This window comes from Centroberyx affinis, unplaced genomic scaffold (assembly GCF_046629955.1).
Source record: "Centroberyx affinis isolate AG114_WGS23_722 - 3 ecotype Tasmania unplaced genomic scaffold, CSIRO-AGI_Caff_v1 ptg001336l_1, whole genome shotgun sequence".
In the NCBI taxonomy this organism is placed as follows: domain Eukaryota; kingdom Metazoa; phylum Chordata; class Actinopteri; order Beryciformes; family Berycidae; genus Centroberyx; species Centroberyx affinis.
This window is the reverse complement of record NW_027279833.1, coordinates 121,855-136,067: the sequence shown is the minus strand read 5'-3', so window position 1 is coordinate 136,067 and position 14,213 is coordinate 121,855. Positions and strand designations below refer to the sequence as shown.

General features: G+C 42.5%; 1 long non-coding RNA gene across 1 annotated transcript; it reads left to right on the top strand.

Moving 5' to 3' along the window:
• Positions 1–11,037: 11,037 nt before the first annotated feature.
• On the top strand, positions 11,038–11,647 carry LOC139649367 (uncharacterized). Its single transcript, XR_011695606.1, has 3 exons — positions 11,038–11,090; positions 11,175–11,254; positions 11,397–11,647. It is a non-coding gene; the product is annotated as an uncharacterized lncRNA (long non-coding RNA).
• The last annotated feature ends 2,566 nt before the right edge of the window (positions 11,648–14,213 follow it).

Here is a 14,213-nt window from a genome sequence, read left to right as displayed (position 1 = left end):
GAGCTGCTGTTTTGTTTCCGTTTTGACGCTAATTAATGATTCCCCCCGTCTCAGCGAGGAACCAAATCTAATTACCCCAACCTCTAAAACAAAATAGTTTCAGATACATGGAAGTTTGGAAAGTTAAACATCCTGTCAGTCTATCAGTTATTGAGCCTCATGCCATAGTGTAAATGCGGGAAAGTTGTTCACAGGATAAACTGATTGCTCTGTGAATTAGACAGTGTGGTCAAACGCACAGCGAGAGCCATCAGCATCTCTACAGGCTGACAAAATTGAAATGCAGATGTAGGAGAAGGGACGGGGATGTGAGAACGAACGCTCCTCTCTCTCTCTCTCTCTCTCTCTCTCCCTCTGGAGGTGAGGACAGACGAAAGCCAGATCGTCTCTACGCAGCGCTGACCCAACCTGAACCGCTCACATCACAGGAATTGATTCCTTTTAATGCCTTTTGCCTAGCAGGCGCTTTCCTGACAGAAAAGCCCTAAACGGCAAACATTCTTAACACATTTTTCCATTTGTACAGCTGGATGTTTAATGAGGCGATTCAGGTTAAGATTCAGGTCAAGTGCCGAATGTATTACAGCAGGGGGGGCGGGGGGGGGAGACGTGAACCGCCGACCCTCTGTTCATTAGCCCGCTCCTCTGCCTGCTAATGGATACAGTAGACACTCCTGAGATGCCGGCTCCTTGCCTCGTATCTCAGAGATTGTGATGTGTCTCGTTTCTGAATCCTTTCTTCTCCGTAAAGCTCTTCGAGACAAACCTGTTTGCACGATAAATATGATTAGAATTTCAACTGAACAATAAACAGAGGCAAGCTGGAGAAGTCGAAGTCTGAAGGAGAACCTGAACCCGAGGGGAAAAAACGTGGAGTGGCAGCGCTCTGCGGCCCCCGTTGGCTTTTTCTCTTTCATGAGCTTTTAGGTGGCTGTGACAGAAAGCAGGCGCGTGTCGCAGAGACCCGGCCGCTCGCGCTGCCACACTGTTATGAGCGTCACCGCTCCGGCACCATGGGAAAAAAACAAAAACCGAGGAAACCTTTGATATTTAAACCACGTCGGTTTTACAGCGACGCTCGCTCCGTCTCTTGCCTCCTGCTCCATCGCGGTTCAAAGCGCTCAAACTTTTCACGACGTTTTGAAAGAGAAGATGAGAGGGTGATTTTTTTTTTGTTTATGTGCTTCACGTTTCACCGCTCACCTGCTCAGCTCGGGTAACAACGACACGGAACCGAACGACACAGACAGAAACGTTCACGTTGCTCGAGGACACTTTCAATTTAAACCGATCAAACCAAAGTAAAGAACGTGCCGAGAGAGGCTGGAGCAAACTTTACTGTGCCTGACAAAACAGAATGCTGCTGCAAAAGTTATCCGACAGCTCCTGATAACAAACGATCTGTGTGTTTCAGGATTAAACATGGCAACAGACTGTAGAGCCTGTGGGCCAATTTAGGGCCCATCCTGCCCGCCCGGCCCCCCCCCCCCCCCCCCCTTGTTTCCCACTGCAGTATTGAGCACCTGTCTCGCTATAACCACAACAGTGCAGGATAGCCTCCTTGTCTCGGGCCGTTAATTCACCCGCGGCTACGTACAGAACAGTTGTGTGCGTTAGTGTAAACATTACATTTGGCCGGCAGCCATACCATCCTGCCGCTCCAACAGCTGAGGCTGACCAGGAGCCGAGCGGAGGCAGGACTCCTCCTCCTCCGCTATCTGTGCCTGCTGCGCTCGGCGGTGGAGGATCCATCACGGTTCCTCTCTCTCCGGATCACGCCGGGCCTCCTCCTAGTTTCACGTGTTCTCGCGTTCGTAAATCACGTCTCCCCGCGCTAACCCGCACGAGGAGAATCGCCCGCTTGCTTACGTACCCCCATTAGGTGGAACGCCATCGCTCAGTGATCTGTGATGGGTTGTTGGAGGAGATGGGAGACGAGGAAACGTTTATTTGACAAACGCTCCGAACAGGGGAGTTAATAGGCTTATCGTGACGCATTCGCCTCTGAATCAAATGATGGAGCAAAGGGTCTTAAAGAGGCTGTCCTGTGTGGCTCAAACTGCTGTTTATTTTAGGGATAAGAGATACACCGAGCTGTTAAACCGTTAAAAGTGTCGTGTTTATTTCTTATCCGCTGCTGTCAGGCAGTTAGTGGCATGTTGCAGAAACAAATACATCAGGCTGGGGCTGGGCAATAATTCAATATTACCGTATATTATCGTCATACACAATTCTGTTCTCTAAATTAATAATCAAAAGCAAATATGAATCACAATCTTCCACAATGATCTGAAACAGGGAATATTTGAAAATTGCAGTTTTATCATCCTTTATATTTCAGTGTATTTGAATGCAATGAGCATCAATTTGATTATTTAAAATGTGATTTTGCATCAGACCTGGGTAGAAAAGGTTTTGCAATCTTTTTCATGGTTTATTTTTACTCTACCTATGTGCCAGATGGGTGAGGTTTGCCACACAGGACAAAAGAGTGACTGCCAGAAAATGACTGGAAAGTCACTTTAGCATGCTTCTACGTGATGGACGGGCACGATCTGGACTGACCCGATTCAGTAAACCCCACCCATCCGGTACTCCCTGCAGATTTAAACAAACCATCAGAATTATTTGCAGCTACTATTCCACCCGGGTCTGGAGGACGTGCTGTACATCTTCAAGACCCCATCACACAGGAAAAGAAATAAAAATTAAAAGGTGTCCTCTCTCCACCTCCTGCCTGCCCTGGACTGTGTAGATAATAATAAAGATTTAATAGGTGAAGGGGGGGGGGAGGGTTGGGCTGTGTGGCAGCGGCGGCCGTACATCTCCCCCTCTCTCTCAGCCCAAACAAAGCGCGCTCTCTGGGTACAGCGCCGTCTCCAGGAATAGCCTGATTCTGGCATCGCTCAAGGCCTTATAAAGCCAGGTACAGAGTCCGGATGCCAGGGATCGAGCTGTCTCGGGGGTTCGGACGCCAGAGAGAGGAGCTGAGATACTGCAGGGTTTCTTTCTGTCTTTTACAGCCAAGCCACGTTTCTCTCTCTCTCTCTCTCTCTCTCTCTCTCTCCCTCTACCCTCTCGCACACTGACAGGAAGCTCTGTGATAGATCAGGACTCATCCGCGACGTTTCACACAAAAGTCGCCGAGCTGAATGTCCTTTGTTGCTCCGTGAAGCACTTTGTGAAGAACCTGTTTGCTGGAGGGGGTTTATAAATAAATCTAACTTGACTTGAGTTATTACTGCGAACTCCTTGGACCTAAATGTCCTCTTTTCAGTGTCTGGTGGGGGGTTGGAGGTGCTGAGTCCGGCTTTCTCGTTCGCTCGCTGCTGATTAGGAGACAGTTTTGGATTTCACTCTCAAGTTTCGATTTGTCACTTCATGTGCGCGGAGAAGATTTCCCTCCCATCACCATATCTGACACCAGAAATTAATTTGGGCAAATAATAGGCCAGATCTGCGGCAACTGGGGGCAACTCTCTTCTCTGCTGCAGTCTCTTAGTGATTTACGCTGATGAAACAGGTGGATTTTTACATTAAAATCTTGCCTAGTGCAGCTTTAATTACAGTAGTGGTGGTTCTCTCTGTGCAATTCTTTGTCATTACTGTGATAAAGTATTGTATTGACTTGTTAGTTACATTGTGAACAATTAATTATAAATGTGAGTATTCGAATTGTTGCACAGTTATCATCCCACCTCTGTTTTATACTTTGCCTTGGTAAATTGTGCCAAAACACAAGGACTAATTAAAGGAGAATATATTCCCCTTAGTATTTTTTTTCTTTTTTAAATGCTGCAGTAGGCATTTGAGAGGTAACTGTTTGAAAAATTTGAACCATAAATCCTGTGCGGTGACTTTAACCGCTGCAGCATCCCTGGACACAGTAACTGCATTTATTTTCACTGCGTAATGAGGGAAACTCTCTTTACACCTCTGTAACAGCCCAGCCTTTCCGGTTCTGATTGTCAACCAAAACATTTCCTCCCCAGTAAACCTGTGTTATCTTTGTGAGAACGTCCTCCCTCACTTCCTGACTTCTGTCCACAGCGGCTCATTGAGGTTTACCTGGACAGAGAGAAGGTCAGAGCGACCGCACTGGTGTGGTGGTGAGAAAGAGAGAGCGAGTGTGTGTGTGTGTGTGTGTGTGTGTGTGTGTGTGTGTGTGTGTGTGTATGTGTGTGTGATCTTCAGTATGTGGGAGCAGAGTGTTTAGGACTGCCAGGTTTCCTGCTCCCAGCCTCTTTATCTCTCCCACACTGGCTGAGGTGTAAATCACTCTGAAGGTTTATACAGTTCTTCTACAAATCTCTGCTACCTATAGACGAAGAAAGACGTAACATAACATAACATAACATAACAACAATGTAACATAACATAACGTAACATAACCCCGATGCGGCATAAAATATTGATTTTTAATGACTTCATTACAAGTAATTAAAGTAATTTACAAGCTTCTGCCAAAAAAAAATAGTTCAACATAACTGTAGCCATAGAACCATCTGTAGCTACTAGCATCCATGGCTACACTGTATCAGAACTGTAACCACTGCAACATAGGGCTGGGCGATATGGTTGAAATCAATATCATGATAATCATAAGGATTTTTCTCAATATCAATATATATCACGATATGGTTCATGTATGCAAAATCATGTTAAATAATCAAATTAATGTTCATCTCATTGAACTGAATGGTAATGTTAGGTGTGATGTCAAACAAAACAGAAATATTCAAATAATATTCCTACCATACCTCATTTTATGAGCGTTTTTAAGTAAAATTTGCTTGTCATCATCAATTTAGTCAGCAGAAATGTGTGTCACGATATTAAAATATCTTCATATCATCACAATATGATTCTACTGAAAGACAATAAACGATAATATTGAATTATCGCCCAGCCCTACTGCTACATAAACAAATCGAATAAAATTATATTTTATTTTTGAAACATTTCCATGTTTTATAACCTCGGTTAGCTGAGTGTATAAGTACAATATTTCCCTCTAAAATGTAGAGGAGTATAAGTAGAAAATAGCATAAAATGGAAATACTCAAGTAAAGTACAAGTACCTCAAAATTGTACTTAAGTACAGTACTTGAATAAATGTACTTAGTTACTTTCCACCACTGATGTTATGTTATGGAAAGTTATGTTATGTTATGTTATGTTATGTTATGTCCACTAACTTAACTTTTGGTGGATGCTTTTGTCCAAATCACCTTACAGAACCATGAACTCAGACATTTTTAACATGCGTGTCCCCAGTGGGAAACAAACCTCTAACCCTGGCAGTGACAGCCAATAGCTGACAATGTAAGGTGAGCAGAAAATCTACCTAGTGGGTTAGGGGCTGAAACAGGTTTGAAACCAATTGCAATGCACCACACGCATCAGAGTCTAACAGAAACACAATGAGCTCTGTACAGCTTATATGAACACCGACTGCTGTTGTCGTATACGATAAATAAAACTAAAAAAAACGAATCAATTTATCACCGCACACCGAGCTACACTGAACTGCTATGAGTTTATTTGTGAGCATATTGCATGTAGGACCAGGAAGGAGAGCAGGCAAGAGGGGAGAGAGCAATTCATCTGCGTCTGACAGACTGTAATTACTGCATTGTCAGAGACAGAAATAGGGTATGGACGTTGTTTAAATGGCCTTTTAATAGCACAGAGAGGTACTTAGTGATTTCTAATCATTTGTGGCGGCAGTGGGTGTAATTCCGTTCCTTAATCAGATCTCATTAGCGGGTCCCCGTCTGTAGCAGTGATTTATATTGATCGTCAGACTCTCGACTCAAATGGTGGAAGTTAATTAAGCGATAAACGAGGAAACAAATTAACGAGGTCTAAATGCTGGGGCTGTTGTACAGGGAACTCCTGCCGGGGTGTACGGACACAAACACTAAAAAACAAACAAACAAACAAACAAACTCTAAAGTTGACACACACTGCAACCTGCATGATGCTGATGTAGAGAATTCTGATGTTGCACTCACATACTCTTACATGTAGGCTATGTTCAGTATGTATGTGTATGGGTACGCATATTGTATATGTATATGTATTTGCAACCTATATGATCTTGTGTAAATAAACATATATGCATATTTAAGTGTATTTTTGCTCATGCATATTGCTATATGTTGTTTCTAATCTTTGTTATCTTTGTTTCCATGGCTCTTGAACAAGAACTTTTTAATTTCAGTGAGACTACCTGGTTAAATAAAAGTTGAAAAAGTAAAAACACTGATATTAATTAAATTTCTTGAATGAAAAAAATGCTAAATGAGAATTATTTTATGAAGCAACTGATTGGCGGTTGAAGTGAACGGGGCTGACACACAGGGAATACCTGTGCAGAAATATGTTTTTCTTTTTAATTTTTCTTTTTTATCTTTACTGATCAGAAGGAGATCTGAAGCATTTGTGACCAGACTGGTTCAAATCCCAGGACTGGCTGTGAAGATCTGGGTGGGCAAACTGAATGAGTAATGAGCTCTCCACTCCAAAAGCTTCCATCCAGCTGCCCTTGAGCAAGGCACTGAGCACCCAACTGGTCCAGTGGAGCTGATCAGTGGCAGTACAAGACTGGTTATGAGTTTATGAGTTTATTTATTTAAGAAGGGACAATGCACATTAATTAACATAAGCACTTAAGTCCATCATGTCAAAGTGCCAGATTTAGCCGTACAGGCTAGTTTTCATCTGCAGTCCCTGGCAGGTTGATGGCATATAAAAAACATTAAAAGAAAACATACAAGAGCACATAAGCACAGACAAAAGCATTTAAGCACAGAACAGTAGTAAACAATGACATAACCACCATTCCAGATTATGACAGCATGTTTGGTTGTCCAGTAACCACTGTTTTATAGATTTGGAGAAAGAGTTGAGAGATGTGATGTTCCTTAGTTCTGTGGGTATAGTGTTCCAGGCATGTGCTGCTCGATAGGAAAAGGCTGGCTGCCCAAACTGGGAAACTCTCAGGTGTGAATGTGTAACTGTGTGAATGAGAAGCAGGGTGTTGATGAAAAACTGCTTGTGTCCTCAGCAAACCAGATAAATAATGGTAACAAAAACAATACAGGAAAACAGGGTATTACTTTACAATAAGGGTACACTAAGTTAAGGGTTAGTTAATGCTTAAAACAGATAAACAATTAACTAATTTGTAATTTACTAATGGTGTTCATGTTAACTAAGGTATTCATTTATACATTATTTAATAGTTTATAAAGATAACTATTAAATAATGTATAAATTAATACCTTAGTTAACATGAACACCATTAGTAAATGATTACCAGACACATTAGTTAACTGTTAATTAAGGGTTAGTTAATGCCTGTTAAGCATTAACTAACTCTTAATTAATGTACCCTTATTGTAAAGTGTTACCGAAAACAGTTTACTCGGCCTGTTCCACTCAATGATAAATATTAATAACAATTTTTATGCACATTTTTCACAGCAGATTTTACTGAATCGTTTTACTAACTTCAGTTTCTAATTATGGAAACTCTGAAGGGACAAATATATATATATTACAGCACGGTAGAATATTAATGCACTGTGAATGTGGAGTAGTGACGTTTGCCTTGCAGGGTCTGACATTTGGTGACAATTAGATGGCATGAAAGGAAGAAAATGGGAAGGCAATGGTGCCATTAGCTCCAAAACCTCTAAGAGAGAAACTGATATTAGGATGATGGAGGGAGAGAGAGAGAGAGAGAGAGGGAGGGAGAGAGGGAGAGAGAGACAAGGAGGGGGATAGAATGTAGAAAGAAGGAGAAAGCGAGAGAAAGCGCAAGGGAGACAACCAGAGAATATCTGTCTTTGTGTGTGTGTGTGTGTGTGTGTGTGTGTGTGTGTGTGTGTGTGTGTGTGTGTGTGTGATGTGTATTCCTGACACCCTGGCAGGCAGGTTTAGGTAGGAATGTCGCTGGGCCCCATGGCTCTCCAGGCCCATCATCAGCTGAATGGTAAACTTGTGCATTCCTAAGAGACAGAAATGTGTCACAACCGATTCTGTGTCGCTCTGGAAAAGCTGACTGCTTCATCAATACAATCCCAAAGCTCAAATAAAGGCCCGGTCTGAAATAACAACCTGTAGCCAGAAATGGTGTTGCGGTTCCTCTGGATCCACATGATGACCTAATATCAAATCCACCTGGATCTTCTCTGCTGTTTCCCTCCTTCTCTATCTCTCTCCCTCTCAGCCTTCCTACTGTCTTCAATAAAAACAGAAAATCTACCAAGGGAGGTGATTGAATCTTTGCTGCCCTGGAAGTGCTGAATGTTTTATCATCAGTGCACCGTGGCTCTGACCCCGGCACTCCTGCTCCTCTCTAACAACAGGGAGGAAAACATATTGCTTTATATTTATCTAGAAGTCTCTACCTTTGAAGCCACCTGTACCTCTCATCTCTGCTGTCTTTCAAATCCAGTAGTTATGGCTCCAGATCACAGAACCGGTTAGTTTTAAAGTAACAATCCATGACATTTTCATATGAATAAATGTCTGTTTTGCCACTTGATGTATCTACTGTATATTGTTTCATTTTAGTTAGCGCAATTTACTTTTTTTTTCATCTCTTGCAGACAATATGCAGCTAATTGAAAAAAACGCAATCTAGTGTGCTTGATATAAATGAGACTGAATTGCATTTTAAAACAACATACTGTACTTGGCATATTACTATAACCTGTTTTTGTGGTGGGAAACACAGACGTACTCTAACAAATGTTGAGTAACTTTTCTGGAGAGTAACTTTGCAAGTTTTTAAGAAAAATAGCAAAGTAAAGGTAGTAATTACATTTAAAAATTGTGACCTGCACTGCCTATAACTTTGATGACCAACTGTAGATATTTAAGCTTAGCCTACTCTACTTTACTGTTACTGTTACTGTTACTTCTTTACTGTCACTTTACTGCTAAATTCCTAAGATGTAGACTTCATTACTGTAACAGGATCGGTCAGCCTTTAATGTGTGTAAGCCTCCCAACTTGTATCCCATTTTAAGACACAGCATAATCACAAATGACACAAACAGAGAATCTGGTGGTCAGTCAATACTGTGTAGATTACATTTATACATGTAGCATAAACATAAAGTACTTACATCTACAAGTATTTAGCAGCTGCCATAGTTTAGTAGTAGATTGTTGTGACTGGAGAACAGACTGGAACTGACATGGTGATCGGTTGAGCTTTCTCTCTTGTGAAAGCACCTGTCAGGCCTGAGCATCACTGTAAATGTAGTTTTTCATTGGCAATTACTAATCTATTCAACCAGAGACAGAACATTAATTCTTCGGTTATGACATTGCGAACAGAGAACAGACTGTAAATGACATTTACGGTGATCAGTGGAACTTTTCCTTCTTTTCTGACATATTTGACAAACCTCGCAGTGAAAATGTATATATATTTTTTTGTAATTAATTTCTATCTCTTTAAGCAGAAGCACTGCATTAGCCATCAGGTTGTGATGTCGTGTTGATACTGCAGCCAACAAGAATAGCCTCAACAGAAGAAGGACAATCTGGACTAATGCATGTACCCAGGAGGAAATAATTGAATTTTTATCTATTTTACACCATAATGAATCCTTACACATTAGCGAGTGCGCAGCCCTGAGGACTTTGCAGAGCATGGATAATTACTTAGTGGGAGCTGAATCTATGGGCCAGTCAGAGAGAGGGAGAGAGAGCTTCATTATACTGCAAGCTAAGAGGACATGATGGTGGAGGAGGCATCTGTCACTGCAGCCATATACATTTATCTGTTGTCTGCTTCCATGTGAGGGCGAGGGAATCCGAGAAACTATTCATTATCAGATAAAAGAATTAATGCAAACTCGAATCGGTTTGTGTGTGTGTGTGTGTGTGTGTGTTGAGGGGCTGTGTGTGTGTGTGGCTTATGTGAAAGAGCGATTGTCTGAGGAGCATGTGTATGTGATTTTGCAGTGTATATGTGTATGCATGCATTTGTGTGTGTGTGTGTGTCTGTCTGTGTGTATTTGTATGAAAAAGAGATATTCTTAGTGTGTGTTGAGTGTGTATGAAAAAGAGAGATTGTCAGTGAATGAGTAAGTGTGTGTGTATATGGTTGTGGGTGTGTATATGTGTGTCTGAAAGAGAAGTGTGTGTGAGTGTGTGCTGTATGTGTGTGTATATAAGTTTGTGTGTGTGTGTGTGTTAAATTGTATGAGAAAGAGGTGTCAGTGTGCTACATGTGAGTGTGTGTGTGTTAATTTGTATGAAAAAGAGAAATTGTCTATATATGTGAATGTGTGTGTATATATCTGTATGTGTGTGTGTGTGTGTGTGTTTCTGTGTGTGCACCTGGGCATGCACGCAAGATTATGTGTGTGAGAGATTTTATATGTGTTCGTGAGTGTGTGTGTGTGTGTGTCTGTCCATGCATGCATGTTTGTTTGAGATTGTGTGTGTCTATGTGTGTGTGGCATGTTGAAATCCTCTGATTTATATTTATCTCTGCTTCAGCAGACACCACCAATTATTTCCATAAGTTTACTTGGGAAGGCAGTTAGTCTTAGAATTTAGAACGCAGGCAGGTGCCGTGAGCTCGCGCTGGTCCTTCAGTTGGCGATTATCAGCAGAAGCAACTGTATGTACCAGCCGTGCCAGCCGACTCATTTTGCATTTATAATTATTTTGCAGGTGAGTCAAGTGCCACCGAGCACTTAAATGCGTCCACTGTAATGTGTGTGAGCTAGCGGAGCTATTGTTTCTGTTCTTGGTTGTCCGTGCATTTTTTGGGGTAATCTACTTTAATAACTAACGTTAGTTCGCTACCGCGACTATAACGGTCATTTTAACCATTTTACAATATTTACAGTTACCTGTTAGGTTGTGATAACTCACATACATGTGTTGTGTAGCAGGTGGTACCCGTGGCTTGCCGTATCCACCTGTCTTGATTGCTGATAGGGAGCTGGATATATAGCAGGGTAGGTGTGTCTTTGGTTTTGTTGCTCTCTTCCGGGTTGGAGGACTGAGAGGAGTTTGTCTCGTCCTCGAGGATGAGTGTTTGTCCGATGGGGGTAAGGGATTGAAAATGTTTTTAGTCTATAAGTAAATTGAAGTGGACTATTGTGTTTTTGATGGTAATTCTCTGTGCATTTCAGCGCGATATTGCAGCATGTTAGTGTGCTTTCAGCTGGTCGGAAGTAGACCTGGTGTGGGAGAGTCCATGCCGACGCAGCAGGTATTCATAGTAGCCGATTGTTTGTTGTGTTTTTATATATTTTTAGTCTGATAAATAAATAAAGTAATTGTTTTTAATCTAGGTACAGAAGAATGTGAATGCTTAATGTATTAACTGTGAAATGATTGTTTGTGTGTTGCAGTGATTGCAGGAGGGTCATATCACTGCTCTTGCTGACCGTGATTTGTGTGTTTTACTGTATAACGTTTTTCTTTATTAGTCCGCCCGGGTCTTGCAGGACTCTAGGACGAAAAGAATTGGGAGGTCGTCCTGTAAGGGCGGACTAAGACATTGTTTATGTTTGTTTGTTGTTTGTTCAGGTCCACACTTGTCAGCTCCCCGAAAGACGCGGGTAGCTTGTACCCTGTTAGCCCGAGAACTTATAGGAGTGTCTCACCTGTTTGCTTATATATTTGCACGTGTGAATTGGAGTGTCCACAAAACCTAGTGTGAAACGTTGTAGTGCCCTGTGTCCTGGAGTGTGGACCTTATCAATAGTATAGAATAAACTTTCCCGGTTAACTAGTATACAAAGAATACGGAGCGAGGCTCGGGGGGCGCGGGAAGTGTGGTTATTGTTTTGTACTGTCCCTTGTTTTGTAATAAACCCTGGCATTTGCATTTTCTATTTAATACCGGTTTCTGTCATAGTTATTTGGAGTGGGCACCACCACATCTTGCCTCCTGAGAATATCCTATGCAGAGAGGCATAAGCGGGTGTAACAGTTGTTTGTTTGGGAGTGTGTTTGTTATATTGTAGATGTTTTACCTTGAAGGGGAGCCGGAATGTGGGTGTGTTTTGACTTGCGGTGGCTAGCGGTAACATCAGCTGTAGTAGTGGCGTTTACAGTCGCCATGGCAACGGCGCACCAAGGCAGATGCCAGTTGTAAATATAGTTTAATCAGTTTTGTGAATGAAAGTGTAGAAATACATTACTTATGATTTGTAGAAAGGTTAGTACATTACAGAATGCTTGGAATAGATAGTAGTGTGATTAAGAATTATTAATCTAATGTAGCTTAATTATAATTTTCTATTGATGTTGATTATTTTGATCATTATTTTGTATTAGTAATCACAGTGATTTGTACAGTATTTGTTTGTCAGTTGGCGATTATCAGCAGAAGCAACTGTATGTACCAGCTGTGCCAGCCGACTCATTTTGCATTTATAATTATAAATATGCCACTCTGAGTCCAGTTTTGAGGTTCATGAGTGCAACATGTGCATGTGTGTGCGTGTGTGTGTATGTGTGTGTCTTCATGCATGTGTCTGCATCTCCTGCTTGCTCGCATCAGTTGGGGTCGAGCTCATTGTTTTTTTGATAAAAGGAAGTTTCACCAGTTGCTTTCACAAACACAACACATCCCCGAAGAGGAAGAAACTGAGGAGCGGAGGCTGTTTTTTCAGCCATTGCTGCTCAGTCGACCATTGCTTATGAAATCATCACGTAAATCTCCACAGATACGCAACTGTTGTCAATGGACTCATCGGCCTCTCCCCCTGTCCCGCCCCTCGCCCTCTGTTCCCAAAGAAAAGGCCTTGTCCTCGCCTCCCCTCCTCTAAGAAGCCGGGGGGGATTAAGGCCGGGGTCCCAAAACGAGACGGCCAAAGACCGACGTCCTCATGAAGAGTCTATTTCACACATGAGTGTGCCTCCATCTCATGCTGTTGGCCACTCTTTGAATGGGGAGAAGGAGAAAATGGAGGAGGGGGGAGGATTCCAATTGATCTCTTTAAGCCGTCGGGGCTTACTTAACTCATCCAGGAGCCGGCGCTCTGCTGAAGGTATCGCTAAGGCCCCACTTTGCATGAGAAAACCAGGATTAATCCAAATATTTATCCGTGCTGAGAGAGATGTTTTCCCAGTCTTTACATCCCCCGAAGAATTCTGCACATTTTTTTTTTTCTTTCAAACTCAAAGATTAATACGTTCTCTTCTCCCCGAAGCCCCGGTTTATATTGTAGCCGGAGCTGAATATAGGAAATCCTATGCATTGAGTGAATTGGAAATTACCTAAAGGGTGGCATAAATATTTCACACAATGAGAAATCGTCGTGTTTCTGCTCCTCCAGCGGGCTTCTGGCAGCGCTGAGGCTGAATGGGAAAGCGGGAGTGATTGAAAGGAGAGCGAGCAATCGGCTCTACCTGCAGACAACCGCGGCTTCACCGGTGAGACGTGTCTGATGTCAGACCTGTCACCACGGTTACAGCCGGCAACAACGTCATTTGACAATTCTCTCAGAAGACGCACCGAGAAACTCCCTGGGACGCCCGCCGCTCCGCTGCCAGGTGTCCATGGCAACCGCAAGCAAGCCGAGCATACTGTAATTCAATTGATATCTCACACTCTGCATGCAGCCAGTCTCCCCCTTTACCCCACCCAGCTCTCTCTCTCTCTCTCTCTCTCTCTCTCTCTCTCTCTCTCTGTCTGTCTTTGTCTTCATCTCTCTCTCAATCTGCCATACTCTTGCTCACTCTATTTTCACCTCTCTATCTCATCCTCTCTCTCTCTCTCCTTTCACTCTTTCCCTCTGTCTCTCTCCCATTTTCTCTCTTTCTGTATTTGTCTCTCTCTCTCTCTTTCTCATCTGCTCTCTCGTAGACTCTCTTTACCTCTCTCTCTCTTTCTTTCTTTCTTCCTGTCTTCCCCCTCCCTCTCTTTCTTCTCCTTTTTTTCTCTATCCCTCTTTCTCTGTCTTCTCTCTCAATCTGCCTAACTCTCTCTTTCAGTCTCTCTCTTGCCTTTCACTCTTTCTGTCTCTGCCTCTCTCTCCCTCTCTATCTCTTCTCTCTCTCCCTCTCTCTCTCTTCCTTTCTTTCTTTCTGTCTTTCTCCCTCCCTCTCTTTCTTCTCCCTTTTTTCTCTATCCCTCTTTCTCTGTCTTCTCTCTCAATCTGCCTAACTCTAACTCACTCTTTCTTCCAGTCTTTTTCTCTCTCTCGCTTTCCTTTCAC